A 14857-nucleotide genomic window follows, 5' to 3' on the forward strand; every position below is an offset into this window, starting at 1 on the left:
TCACTATTACCCATTTATATATTTTTTTAAAATAACACAAAGCCCATCTTGAAGATTGTCAGGACAGCATGACCAGTAATCAGAATGCCCCCCCTAAAAATGTAATAGCATCATTTATTCCAAAAGCTCTGTTATATCTTGCCTTGGGAACTCGTTATGTTCCTCTTACATCGTGTGCCAATGCTAGATCTCACCAGTCTGATAATTTACTTTAATAACTTCCTCAAATGCTGATCACTAGATGCACTTATGAACTGCCTGCAAAAAAAACACACACACGAAAGCAAGCAAACCCTGGCCCTCTCTCACAAACCTATTGCTTATCATATCCCCCAAGAAATCAGCATGTAACTTCCTCCCATGATCCACCAGGTGTACTGTCCCAGGTACCAACATAGCAAAGCAGGGGCGTGGTTGCATTGGCACAGATATCTGCGAATAAGCAATTGGCTTCCAACAAAGAGTGGAGGTGGACAGTGAGTTTAGAACTCTCCTCTTTCACTTGCAGCACCAGGCGTTCGGGTTCCCATACCACAACCCATGCAAATAAGAAACAATGAGGCTGGGTTTTTTTGGGGTGTGTGTGTGTGTCAAAACAGGGCACAACATTATTGAATACAATAAAGTTGTGCCCTGTTTTGACACACACACCCCAAAAAAACCCAGCCTCATTGTTTCTTATTTGTAGGCTATGCAAATAAATAAAGTTTGTTGTTGTTATTGAATACAGATGAAAGAGGTTTGGCTTGGGCATGGGGCAATCAAAATACGGTACTTCCGGCCCACCCACTGGAAGTGATGCGTGGTCAATTCAGGTGGGGGTTCCTAAGAATTACGTCAAATAGGATAACCCCCGGAGGGACCACTGTTTGGGGAGTGCCTTCGGCCCTGGCCCCACCTGGGTATGCGGACATGGCCACTCCCCTTGGATCCCTTTAACGGGATACCCCAGTGTTTGGAGGGGCAGGTGGATACCACAACTTCCCCTCCATCCAAAACAAAGGATTGCCCCAATGCTTAACCAGTTGTGACAATTGCTATGAGGTAGGCAAAACCACCGGGTGAGTGCCAATTAGCCGGGTGGGCAAATTTCTACCTGGCTCCTTAAAGAATGGCGACCACTGTAGCCACAGCAAAGTCATTGACTATCAGCTTAAACTGAGGGTGGGTGGGTGGCGAAAAACCCGGCGAAGGAACCAACAGGTAGTGCCTCAGGTGTGGGCTGCTTCAATGGGCAAGGAGCAGAGCCGAAGGAAGCCTACCTGCTACATCGGATCTGCCCCCTGACACAGCCCAAGTCCCAGCCTGCATCCCCATTAGCCAGAGCTGGGTGCAGGCTAGGATCCAGTTCCTGATAGGCGGAGGGGGCTTATGAAGCCTATGCCGCCCTGCAACACTGCCACACCAAGAAGGGTGAGCGGACTTATGCTTCTCTAAACACTGTGACTCTTAAAGGGCCAGCCTCAATTTTAATTTAGTACTGGGGTTGTGCTATGGTCCCCTTCATCAAAATGATTTTGAGTTGCTTTGCTGGGGTGTCCAAGCATCCACTGTCATTTGCCTCCTTCCTTCCCCCTCGTGAAGGCCTTGTGGAAGGGGGAGAGGGAGGAGATGCTTTGAGCACCCATGCCAGGAGAAAAGCTGGACAATTCCCAGGTCAGATTCAGGGGTCTTTATGTCTTCCTATCTAGGTCTGCCAAACTAGGGGGACTCTCAAGCACCTATGATTGAGCTGCAAGGTTGCACGGCCCCACAAGTAGTGAAGGCCCACTGTAGAAAAATCCTGCAGCTATTGCGTGCAGCTGCAGCTCACGTGCATCAGCCGAGAGCACTTGTCCTTGTTCCTTTTTTATTTATTCATTTACTGTTTGATTGGCAGGCCTGGAGGAACTGACATTTTGCATTTCTCCACCAAACAAGACCACTTCAACAGCCGCTCAACGATCACTGCCCTTCCTTTCCAATGTGCTTCAACCTTGACATCCATGAGAAACCTCCTGCCCTCTGCTGACACTGACAATTATCCCCAGTTGTGGGGGAAGGTATGTGACATGGCCCTTTGTGTCTGCCAAGACTTGACAATAGACCAGCTCATTTCCCCAAGGGCTGCCAAACAGCTCTCGGAGAATAATGACTTTCGGGAACTACTGACCTGAGCTGGACTCGGCATGATGACCTAGATTTCACTGCTTATCCCCAGAGACATCCCAACCATGAGAAGTTGGCCTCTGAAAGCGTGTCTCCTCACATGCTACAATCGCCCTCCCCCCCATAGTTCAATGGATTCCTTACGTTCTGCTCACATATAGAATGCATGACGCAACATGTTTGAGTTTGGTCTGGCTTATGAGTCATCGGCATCTGAGTTAGCTCAGTTGGTAGAGCTTGAGACTCTTAATCTCAGGGTCGTGGGTTCAAGCCCCACATTGGGCAATAGATTCCTGCATTGGTTGGACTAGATGTTCCAAGTCTACAATTCTATGATTCTGTGACCACTCAATGGGCTTTTTTTTTTTTTACCAAGCTACATTCAATTTGTATTGCATCTGCTTTCTTCATGGCAGTCCTGGGTGGTGTGAATGGACTTGCAAGAGGCAGTGTGCAAATGGTATTAGCACAAAGTCTGTTAGCCCTCTGTCCCTTCCAGGATAGTTAAATGGTGGCATTTGCTGCCACACGATGTTGCAGTGGCTACCAAGTATGAAGGAAGAAACTCTTATTTTCTGCGTTGGACAGGACTGACCTGACCTGATGCTCTCAAGCTTGCTTGCAAATTGGAACACAGCTCCCAGTTGGACTGCACTCTTTCCCAAATTTTGCAATACAGTTTTGTTTGGCAAAAAGGGCACTTCAAAAATGTGCACAACATGCATATATTATGGGTGAATGCTTTGGAAAGTGTGCAATTTATGCTTTAAAAGTGTGCACTTTGCATAAAAAGTATGTACAATTAAAATGTAGGGTTTCAGAGCAAGTGTATATGTAGGGTACCCTGTTAAAGGGATCCAGGTGGAAGACTCTATTGAGAAGCCAAGAGTGTGACAGATGGACTATAGAGCTTCCAGCAGTAGCCTTTGGGTGACCACCTTGTTTGAATGGCATCTTGAGGAGGCCATAATCCTTGGCATGCCCCTATCAAAATATTTCAGCACTCTGGAAGGAGGCTGAAAAGGATATACAACCAGTGCTTGAGCCAAAGGCCACCTACCTCTGGAATCAATAAAGTCATGGCCATTTATTAACCTCAGATTCTTGCCTTGTTGAGTTTGTTTCTTACATCTTGCTGTAGCTTTTGCATGGGAAGGGGTAGCTCTGCAACTGGGGTGCAATGCTGCAGAACAACAGTTTTGGGAAACTGCAAGAAGTGAGAGTGAAATTGTGCTTGAATCCTGTTTGTGGGTTTCCTGCAGGCATCTGGTTGGCCACTGTGAGAAGAGCATGGTGGACTAGATGGGCCACTGGCCTGATCCAGCACAGTCTTCTTCCTTTCTTAAGAAAAGATAACACCATAAAAACAGTGATATCAGATGATATTGCCAGCAAAGAATCAGTTTCTATTGTTTGATGGGAGTAAAAGATGACAACAAAGGCAAGGGAGGACAACACATTTTTTTTTTTACAAGGGATTGTGTTTTTCTACTGTGAGCAGAATAATTCCCAGAAGCAAATATATCCCTAAACACCGCCCAAAATGTTATCAACAACAGTGAGCAATTTCCTACTTTCAATATAAGCCTGAGGAGACAACCCATTAAATGTAAGGTGTAAGCTCAGATGCATGAGGAAAACACAAAAGGCAATTGAGTGCAGCCTCCAGTCTGTGTACCCAATAAAATCAATATTTTAATGAACCAAAATGCTGAAAAGGAGGGAATCCATCTTGCTTTGGGGAGCCCATCCTTAACTCACCTAGTATTCATGCTGTCTCCTGGTAGGCCGCGGCCTTTTGTTTGCTTAGCTGTCTTCCTGGTCTCCTAATCACCTACCGGTTCAATACTTTGCCACCCAGCAAGCAATCCGTTGAAAGGTGCACACAAACAGGCCGATTTTTCAGCTGGGCCTCACACAATGGCACCTTTTCTAATTGTGTTTGTCGGCTCTGGTAATGGCCTCGCAGCTCCATGCATAACACGCGTTTTAATTGTACCTGGGTAGCGGTGATAACACTACGGGGTGGAAATTCTCTATATTGGTTGCAAGCAGGAGCCCATTTATTCTGGGCGATTCAATGCGGTTTATTAACTGGGCAAGATTGGGTGGCTGGAGCCTTCTTTATTAAAGTGATTGGCTGCTTTGTAGCGACTGAAATAAATTGTGATAATAGCCAGAACAAATTAGCTTGCATATGCATTGGCACTTCTGGGGGGAACGGTGTGTGTATGTGGGTGTGGGTGTAGAAAAGAATAAGACCCTTCAGGCTGTGTGTAAAACATCTTTATTTCAGAGTGGGAATACATTTAAACCCCACCATTTTTTTAAAAAATCATCAAATGCACTTTAATTAATATGTATAGCTCTTACATTTTCCAAAATCACCAGTCAAGTGGGGTTAAGTTTGAGAAGGACTGCAGAGTGAGAGGCAGTCCAAGTGTCCCTATTTTCCAGGGACAGTCCTGGATTTACAGAAGCTGTCCCAGTTTCAGATTAGATCCTGTAATGTCCTGCTTCTCCTTAGGTAAAGGTAAAGGGACCCCTGACCATCAGGTCCAGTCGTGTCCGACTCTGGGGTTGCGGCGCTCATCTCGCTCTATAGGCCAAGGGAGCCGGCGTTTGTCCGCAGACAGCTTCCGGGTCATGTGGCCAGCATGACAAAGCCGCTTCAGGCGAACCAGAGCAGCGCACGGAAACGCCGTTTACCTTCCCGCTGGAGCGGTCCCTATTTATCTACTTGCACTTTGACGTGCTTTCGAATTGCTAGGTGGGCAGGAGCTGGGACCGAGCAACGGGAGCTCACCCCGTGGCAGGGATTCGAACCGCCGACCTTCTGATCAGCAAACCCTAGACTTTGTGGTTTAACCCACAGCGCCACCTGGGTCCCAATCTGCTTCTCCTTAGGATGTCCTTATTTTCACTGGAGAAATGTTGGAGGGTGTGGAGTTATGCAACCCCCGAGCCTAGGAAATATGTAACCATACAACCTTTAGAAGACATCTGAAGGCAGCTGCGTATAGGGAAGATTTTTTAAAAAAATGTTTAAGTTTTATTATGTTTTTATATATGTTGGAAGCCACCCAGAGTAATTATTCTTGTTCTTCTTATGGAATAGGACACCCCTATTTTTAACAGAGAGATGTTGGAAAGTATACTGGACATCCCTTGTAGAAATTAGATGCAGCAGCCTCCCCCAACTTCTGGTGCTCTTTAGATGTTGTTGGACTACAATTCCCATCATTCCTCACCATGGACCATGCTAGTTCAGGCTGTTGTTGTAGTCCTACAACATCTGGAGGGCATCCCTTTGGGGGAGGCCAATGCTAAGCCTGAGGGAGAGAAGGGGCTGAAAAGGCTGGAGGAACTTTTACAGTAGATTCCATGAAAGCTGGAGGGAATCAGCTTTCACCTGTAATTACATCAGGAATATTGCAACGTGAGAGCCCTGCTAGATCATGCCAATGGCCCACCCAGCAGAATATAACAGAGTTCAGGGCAGTTTTTGTATTGGCAATGTAGCATGGTTTCCTTGATGTAATTCTGGAAGTCTATGATTTACTGGAGTCAATCAAGTTAGTTGTTAAGGATTTAAGAAGACCTGCTCTCTCAAAAACGTGTTTTAGATTTTACTACCAGTATGCTTTGTTTTATGATGTTTTTAATGTATGTTATTGATTGATTGTGGAAGGTGCTTTGGGTTGCACTGGCGAAAGAAAGTGACGAATGCATTTAATAAAATAAAATAATTAAATAACCAGCATGCCCTCCTGGAAATCCAGTGCTTTTCTTCTGGCTAATATACACAGTTCTGCATGCAATTTTTGCCTTATGTATCTATTTTGGCAAAGCATTTCCCCCCTAATATAATGTACTTTTTGTATGTTATGGATGGATGGATTTTCAATTCATACTTTACCCTAATATGTGCATATATATTTTTGTACACAGTATCATAGAATCATAGAGTTGGAAGAGACCACAAGGGCCATCCAGTCCAAACCCCTGCCAAGCAGGAAACACCATCAAAGCATTCCTGACAGATGGCTGTCAAGCCTCTGCTTAAAGACCTCCAAAGAAGGAGACTCCACCACACTCCTTGGCAGCAAATTCCACTGCCGAACAGCTCTTACTGTCAGGAAATTCTTCCTAATGTTTAGGTGGAATCTTCTTTCTTGTAGTTTGAATCCATTGTCCCGTGTCCGCTTCTCTGGAGCAGCAGAAAGCAACCTTTCACCCTCCTCTATATGACATCCTTTTATATATTTGAACATGGCTATCATATCACCCCTTAACCTTCTCTTCTCCAGGCTAAACATACCCAGCTCCCTAAGCCGTTCCTCATAAGGCATCGTTTCCAGGCCTTTGACCATTTTGGTTGCCCTCTTCTGGACACATTCCAGCTTGTCAGTATCCTTCTTGAACTGTGGTGCCCAGAACTGGACACAGTATTCCAGGTGAGGTCTGACAGTGGTACTATTACTTCCCTTGATCTAGATGCTATACTCCTATTGATGCAGCCCAGAATTGCATTGGCTTTTTTAGCTGCTCCATCACACTGTTGTCAAGTTTGTGGTCTACTAAGACTCCTAGATCCTTTTCACATGTACTGCTCTCAAGCCAGGTGTCACCCATCCTGTATTTGTGCCTTTCATTTTTTTTGCCCAAGTGTAGTACTTTACATTTCTCCCTGTTAAAATTCATCTTGTTTGCTTGGTGTGTGTGTGTGTGTGTGTGTGTGTACTTGGCTGGAGAACTGCATTGCAAAATTCGGAGAAGTGTCCATTTGAAAGGGTGAAGTTTCGGAAAGCATGAATTAGGTAGACACACCTTTAGTTGAGAACTGGATCGAATTTCTCCTTCATCCCTAGATCTGGGTGACTTTGCTGGAATTCTGGGTCAGCATCAGGGAATGCAGAGAGGCCCCTCCTCAGAGCTCGGATCATTGACCACTGCCCTACTGAGCTGACACTGGTGCTTGGCTCACTCATTAACAGCGCTTTGCCTAGGAGTGAGCTCCTGGTATCCTAAATGAAAAGAAGCCTCACTATGATGACACCATCTTCAAACCCATCTGCAGCCCCCTGCCCTCTCTGCAATATTACAAGGCTTTAAAACACACACACACACACACACACACACACACACACACACGAAAAGAATAACATAAGTCGTCTTTGCGCCCTTCAGGCAGATGGATTTGCATTTGCTTGTAACTCAAAACACATGGCTGGTCACAGTTTCTGAAGAATAAAAAGGGATTACAGCAACCCCAGACCCCAGCTGAAAAGAGTCATTCAACCCCTATGTTGTATCATTTAGCTTCACAGCAGAGCAGATGTCTAATCTAACATCCAGCAGGCCATCTATTATCAAAGCAGCTTTTGCTGCCTCAATCATTCTGGGAAGGTTGCATGCTGATCATCGTGTGCGGACAGGGAAAACCCTGTGTGTGTGTGTGTGTGTTGGTTGTAGGAGCCATCTTTGGGCACCTCACTGAATCAAACAGCTGAAACACATATAATTTTACCTGGTCAAACATGCAGATAAGTCATGTGATACACAAGACTTGGGACTGCAGGTGATGAAAATGTCCCTTCCTGTAAAAAAACAACAACAACCAAACACCTCCTCCCTACATTTAGAAAACCAGCACGTCAGATAGAGGAATAGGTGAGAGCCTTCTTTCTGACATGGTAGTTTTTCACACATAAAGAGATTTCAATATATGAGAGCACACGGGAGCATTCAAATATGTGATTTTTTTTCAGCCTCTGTGTGAAATGAAACATTCCCAGTACCTATGTGAATTATCTATCAAATACTACAACTGAATTGGATGATGAAAGGAACTTTCCCCAGCTTGCAATTGGGAGGGAGGCTGGAGGAGGAAAAAGGTTTTCCAGAACCATGCTACCCGACTCACTTTTTCCATTGCCACTGCTATATATTCAATCTTTCATCTTGCTGTGACTGGGCACCATTACACACACACACACACACACACACACACACACACACACACACGAGGTTCCTCCCATGCTTAGAGAAAGGAAGCATTGTTTCTTCTACCCTCACTCTCCGATGTTTTCTTTCCCAAAGTCAAACCAGAGTGAGGGTGAGAAGTGTTCCTTCCCATTCTTACCCTCACTCTGATTTGGCTCCATAACAGTGTTAACACGAAGGCTGCTAAACATGTGTATTTGGGAATCCCTTGTGTGTGAAACTTTCCCCCACATGGTCCTTAAAGCATGCTATCTCGATTAGACCTTTTGCTGGAGTCAAACTGAGCTCTGTTCTGTGTTTGTATCTGAATCTTCATAGACAGCAAAGGTGTGCCCACATAGGGATTATAGGGAAAGAAGGAATTAATTATGTAAAGGATAAAGGTACATTTTAACCATGGAGTGCAGTACCACACATTTTACAGTACTGGGCACACACAAAGCAATATATTTACAAAAGCACACTTCTAATTTAGAGAAATAAGAACTGTAAATGAAAAAGGAGAAAATTAGCTACAGATGATGGGACCAAAGCATTCCTGAAACTATGTGTGTGGTAGAACGGCTGGGACCCAGGTATGGAGAAGAAGAAGAAGAGTTTGGATTTGATATCCCGCTTTTCACTACCCGAAGGAGTCTCAAAGCGGCTAACATTCTCCTTTCCCTTCCTCCCCTACAACAAACACTCTGTGGGGTGAGTGGGGCTGAGAGACTTTAAAGAAGTGTGACTAGCCCAAGGTCACCCAGCAGCTGTATGTGGAGGAGTGGAGACATGAACCTGGTTCCCCAGATTACGAGTCTACCGCTCTTAACCACTATACCACACTGGCTCTCAGGAGTTTATGCCCCAAGTGATTTCAGATTAAAACAGGATCACAGGCACAGATCTTTCACCAGGTCTTAGGTCTGAAGTCCAGAAATGTGTTTAAAATGTTCCTGGGGTGTGCAGAGAAGTTGCTCAGAGGGAATGGTAGAATCATAGAATTGTAGAGTTGGAAGGGACCCGAAGGATCATCTAGTCCAACCCCCTGCAATGCAGGAATTCCCCTTCAATGTAGGTCCCCCCTTGGAGAACCTTGTAGGGTGTGCTTAGAGAGAGCAGAAAAGCAAATAAAAGACCAGAACAATGTTAGAACCTGTTCTTAAACAGGCTTATAAGGAACCCAAAAGCACATCTGTTGGAATTGAAAAAGTGACCAATGAGAAGGTGTAAAAATGATAGAATGAAAGGGGATTGGGTAAAAATGAAAGTCTGGAAGGAGATTGGGCAAAATGAAGGAATGAACGGGGAATGGGTAAAATCTAGGAAAGTTCTAGGGAGTTTGAGCAGGTAGTCCATCAATAAATACTCACTTGGGAGGCTGACTTGAGGGACTGGCCTTTTTGAATGGATTTACAAAAACAACGCCTATGGTTTCAAGTAGTGTGGCTCAGCCTAGAACTGCCATTGTCCTATCTAATCTGTATTTGCAAATTGGTGAGGTAACCAGTTGGTTGAAGGAAACTGTTTCTGGAGTCTAAAGCAGAGGCTTCAGGAATTCAAAACCTGCCCCTGGTGTCCTTGCTTTTCCTAATCAATTATCTCATTAACCTAATCACAACCTAGCTTCCTGAGGAGGGGTGGACTTTTCTGTACCCTCCTGACCTAGCTGGCAAGAAGGTTAGGCATAGAGACATCTCTGACAAGACTGTTCGTAAGGTCACTGCAATAGGGTCAAAAGGAGGATGTTGTGAACATTTCCATTCTTTTATTCTTTGTCCAAACTTTTTGTAACATTGAGAACATAAGAAGATTATTTCTGGATCCACACCACAAGACGTGGGAAAAGTTTGGAAACCACTGTAATGGGCCAAAGGCTGGGGTTTTTTCCAGCCAGAACTCACCAGAACTCAGTTCTGGCACCACTCAGGTGTCAAGGGAGGCATTCATGGTTGGTTCTGGCACCTCTTTTTCTAGAAAAATAGCACTGGACAAAGGTCCACCTAATTCAGCAGCACATCTCCAACAATGGTCAAGCAGATATTCCTCAAAAAGCCTAGAAAAGGACACAAAATCAACAGCTGTACCCTATATTTTGCCCACTTCCTGGACTGTATCCTTGCACAGGGGTTTATTACAGCCAAATCCTGCACATGCACATTGAGAGGTCATGTCCTTTACTGGGGCAAAGAGGGCATCAGATTGCAGCCTTGATTGTGTAATGTCACCCTAGGTGTGGTCCAATCTCCAGACCCCTCCCCCACTATATATAGCATGCCTGTGTTTTAGAGCCTTGCCAATGAGTTGTAACTGTTGTGACACCGTCAGGTTCATGATGTGATCCCTGATTGGCTAAGACCATAGCTGTCAACCTTCCTTTGTCTTGCATTGGGAAACGGCCATAGCTGTCAACCTTCCTTTGTCTTTGTTCTGCAGTGGGAAACAGCGCTGGAATAAGGGAATTTTCTGCAAAAAAAGGGAAAGTTGACAGCTATGGCTAAGACATGGGGGAGCCAGAAAGGCAAATGGTATGGAGGCAACAAGAGAGGGGAATAAATGGTACTGTACAGCTATAAATAGTCAAAACGAAGGTTAGTATTAAGACTTTTTTTTGGGGGGGGGACATTTCACACACATTCCCAAGTAGGAGGGCAGAGTGTGGCCATGCTGTGCACCCCTGCTTATAATGCACTGAGCACCTTTTGTCCTGGGATCCATCCCTTTCTCCACTTCCTGGGCTTTTCCAATCAGATGTTTGCTTATTTGCCATTCATAGCAGCCCAACTGGCTGCAGGACTCAGTAGGCTCAGTAATAAAATTTAATAGCAGGCCATACAAAATGTTTATTTAAATATCCTGTATAAACGCTTGGGGGAATTGGTGGATGCACACATGTTTTTATAGGGAATAATTCCCCTCTCTGCCATATGGTTTTATGATTGAAGAGCTTTTTGGATTGGACCCAAAGCCATTGCTGCCTTGCCAGAATGGAGGTGTAAAATGAGGGAGGCGTGGAGAGCGCTTTTTGTTCTCCAAAAGCCCATGGACGAGCCAAAAATTCTATGCGCCTGGCTCTTTGTATAGTCAAATCATGCATTTTACAAGGTACCTCTTCCCTTCTTCTTTCACTTCATCGCAAGTTCAATTGGCTTGATTACGGCCTCGTTTATTTTCTAGACCTCCTAAAAACATTAGACACTATAATTGATGGGTAGAAACCTCTAGGCTTGGCTGGACCCAAGAATAACCCATCCAACGTTGACATGATTCGCAGCAAGCTGAAGGGATCTCCCCACTCTCAGCCCCTGTGGGGGGAGGGTCATAGGGTTATGGTAGAGCATCTGATTTGAATGCAGAAGGTTCCAGGTTCAATCCGCACGAAATTGGATCAAGTGTTTTAGTGCAAAAGTTTCCTTATAGGCACATTTCTGCAAATGTCCACAAGTGCTTTTGTTATGAGAGAGGGGGAAAAAATGGCCAGCCTGGTGCCTGAAGGAGTTATGGCACTTGTGAAGGCCTTCTTTGGTGCTCCCAGGATGAATCATGAACCTCAGGAGATTATATATATATGTGTGTGTGTGTATATATATATATATATATATATATATATATATATATATATATATAGGCTTTATTGAGGTCTAAAACAATTACAAAAAAGGAGACATAAAAATACATATATACATAAAGTTATGTGCAAAACATTAAACAACAGAAAAACAAAAGACAATCTGTGCACCACCCCCCGCCAATACTAGCTTCCAGCCTTCATGTTATTGCGGTTTGTACTAACTATATATAGATATATATATTTGTATACCTAATTTTTTTCTTCTTCTTACTTAACTTACTCTTGAGACCCACTTACACATTTGTTAGAAGATTGGCTCTTTCCACTATGTTTGCCATATAGTTCTTAAAAGATTCCCAATCTCTTTCTACTGCTTCATTTGTCACTCCTTTTACTTCTCCTATTTTTCTAGCCAAGTTCTGATCTCCTAATAATTTTATTTGCCAATCTTCCAAATTTGGTATTATTGCACTCTTCCAATTTTTTGCGACCAGGAGCCTCGCTGCCGTTGTGGCATACATTAATACACACTTGTCCTTTTCTTTTCTTTTATTTCATCTCCCAAGATTCCTAGTAAAAATATTTCAGGATTTTTTTAAAGGAGTATTTGACTATTTTTTTTATTTCATTATATATTTTTCCCCAATTTTTTTTATTTCTTTGCAATTCCACCAAACATGCATGAATGAACCCAGTTCTTTGTTACATCTCCAGCAGATATTATTGCTGCCCTTGTACATCTTAGACAATTTCATCGGTGTTAGGTACCATTGATATTGCATCTTGAGTATATTTTCTTTTACCCAATGTTTCTACCATTTTGAGAACCTGAGATATGAAGCAAAGTGGACACTCAGCTTCATTAGATGTCCCCAAGTTCTAATATTATGAGAGAAGGAAAAGAACTATTCTCTATCCACTTTCTCCATGCCATGCCAAATTTTGTGAAGTTCCATCATGTCTCATCTTGTACACCTTTTCTCTAAAGTAAAAAGCCCCAGTGGGTGCAAACCTTCCTCACAGGGAAGTCCTGCCATCTCCTTGCCCTTTTCTTAACCCTTTCCAGCTCTAACTGCAACACAGCATGCCAAATGTGGTTGCACCATAGATCTGTATAACGGCATTGTGCACTGGAACTTTATATCACAAGTGGATGTCCATTTTTGCTTGCATGTGGACAACTTTAGAAAACCCAGTGATTTTAAATGCTGTTTTGGAAGTCACCTTGAAGAGGAAGGGGAGGCAATTGTGTTTTCAACATGTACATAACAAAATAATAATATTTAGCCCTAGCAGGAATTTTTTTTCTTGATATTCCAAAAGAAAAGGCCCAAATGATTTTGCCAAACCTCCGAAGGCTGGCTGTTTGAACTTCATTTGAGATCTTGCGGGTCAAAGCCATACGAAGTTTGGATCATCCCTCATAATATAAGTTTTCAAATAAATTGTTTGGCGTGTTTATATTAGCCTCCTGTGTTTATCTACAAGATGACTTTATATGCCCTGGAGCTGAGATCGTTGCCTAATCCCATGTTGTTATGATTTGTTTGTTTTATCTTTCTCTCAAAAGATTTATACCCTGAAACTCCTTCAGTGACACTAACAAAGATTTGATAACGCCGGCGATAAACTGGGTTGGCTGCTAAGTTTCTTATAAAACTTCATTACAGATGAAATTAATCATGGCAGGTTTTAATGCGTGGAGAAGATGGCCACATCTGTTTGATAGGCTGTGCTCAAAGACCTTAGACAAGCTTTATATCATTCTAGTTTATACGATAATAAAAAAAATTATAGCAAAAGACCAAGGTCAAATCATAACACACAAGCAACAGCGAGGCTTTCTGGGAATATGTATTCTGCTAAAATGCCTACCTCAGCTATATTACACAATGCCATTGTAATTTCAAGGAACTGTGGACACCCCAAAAGCAGCTGAACCTGGGTTTGCATCTCTGAACAATTCTACAGACCGTTCCTTCAAATCGAAGATAAAGCCCATTCGAGCCACGTTCAGATCTCTTGCCCACTGACTGGAATTAGAGGTGGAATGTGCTCATCATAACCAGGCTGGTGAAGTTTTCAGCCCAAAGGTGGCATTCATTTCTGGGGAAGAGAGTCTGTGTTACTAGGAACGAGATGTACCACCAACAGAGTACTATGGACCAAACAGAGCTGTTTGGAGGGCTTCATTTGGTACCCCATGCCTCAGGTTCCTACCTCCTTAGGTTTTGACTTTTCTGGAATGGGACCAAGGCCTATCATATTGTGGCTGATTCCCAGGACTACACCCTCAAATGGGGGACAGTTTTCCTCATCACTTCCTTTGGGTTTGATAACCCCTTGCCTGAGTGAGCCTAGGTTCCGAAAGAACCAGTTGTGAAGATGTGGCATAGCAGGATGGGTTTGGCCATGTGATGTACCGTGGTACCTTGGTTGTCGAACTTCATCTGTCCAACTTCCGAAACAGTTCAAAAACCAGGGCGTGGCTTCCGATTGACTGCAGAAGCTTCCTGCACTCAAGCAGAAGCCACGTTGGATGTTCAGGTTCTGAAAAAAACATTTGCAAACTGGAACACTTACTCCTGGGTTTGTGGCGTTTGGGAGCCGATTTGTTTGGAAGCCAAGCCATTCAAGTACCAAGGTACCACTGTATAACCCAATTCTGGCCTCATCTGCACTATATATTTGAAGCATTATCATACCACTTCACACAGTCATGGCTTGCCCTAAATAATTTTGGGACCTGTAGTTTGTTAAGGGTGCTGGGAGTTGTTAGGGCCCCCTATTGTTGGGAGTTGCCCAGAGTGGCTGGGGAAACCCAGCCAGATGGGGGGGTATGTATGTATGTATGTATGTATAAATAAAGATTTTCCTGGAGTTACTATTTCCAGAGTTCCCTGTGAAAATGGATTGGTTTCTAAACCACTCTAGGAATTGCACCTGTGGGAAGGGAATAGGGGTCTCCTAACAACTCTAAAAGGTAAAAGTAAAGGACCCCTGACAGTTACGTCGTCCAGTCGCGGACGACTCTGGGGTTACGACGCTCATCTCGCTCTATAGGCTGAGGGAGCTGGCGTTTGTCCACAGACAGCTTCCGGGTCATGTGGCCAGCATGACTAATCCGCTTCTGGCAAAACCAGAGCAGCGCAC

At 43.9% G+C, this 14857-nt stretch overlaps 1 non-coding gene across 1 annotated transcript; it reads left to right on the top strand.

The window, feature by feature from the left end:
* The first annotated feature begins 2360 nt into the window (after positions 1 to 2360).
* Positions 2361 to 2433, top strand: TRNAK-CUU. Its single transcript has one exon. It is a non-coding gene; the product is annotated as a tRNA-Lys (tRNA).
* The last annotated feature ends 12424 nt before the right edge of the window (positions 2434 to 14857 follow it).

This window comes from Lacerta agilis, chromosome 1 (assembly GCF_009819535.1).
Source record: "Lacerta agilis isolate rLacAgi1 chromosome 1, rLacAgi1.pri, whole genome shotgun sequence".
Taxonomy (NCBI): domain Eukaryota; kingdom Metazoa; phylum Chordata; class Lepidosauria; order Squamata; family Lacertidae; genus Lacerta; species Lacerta agilis.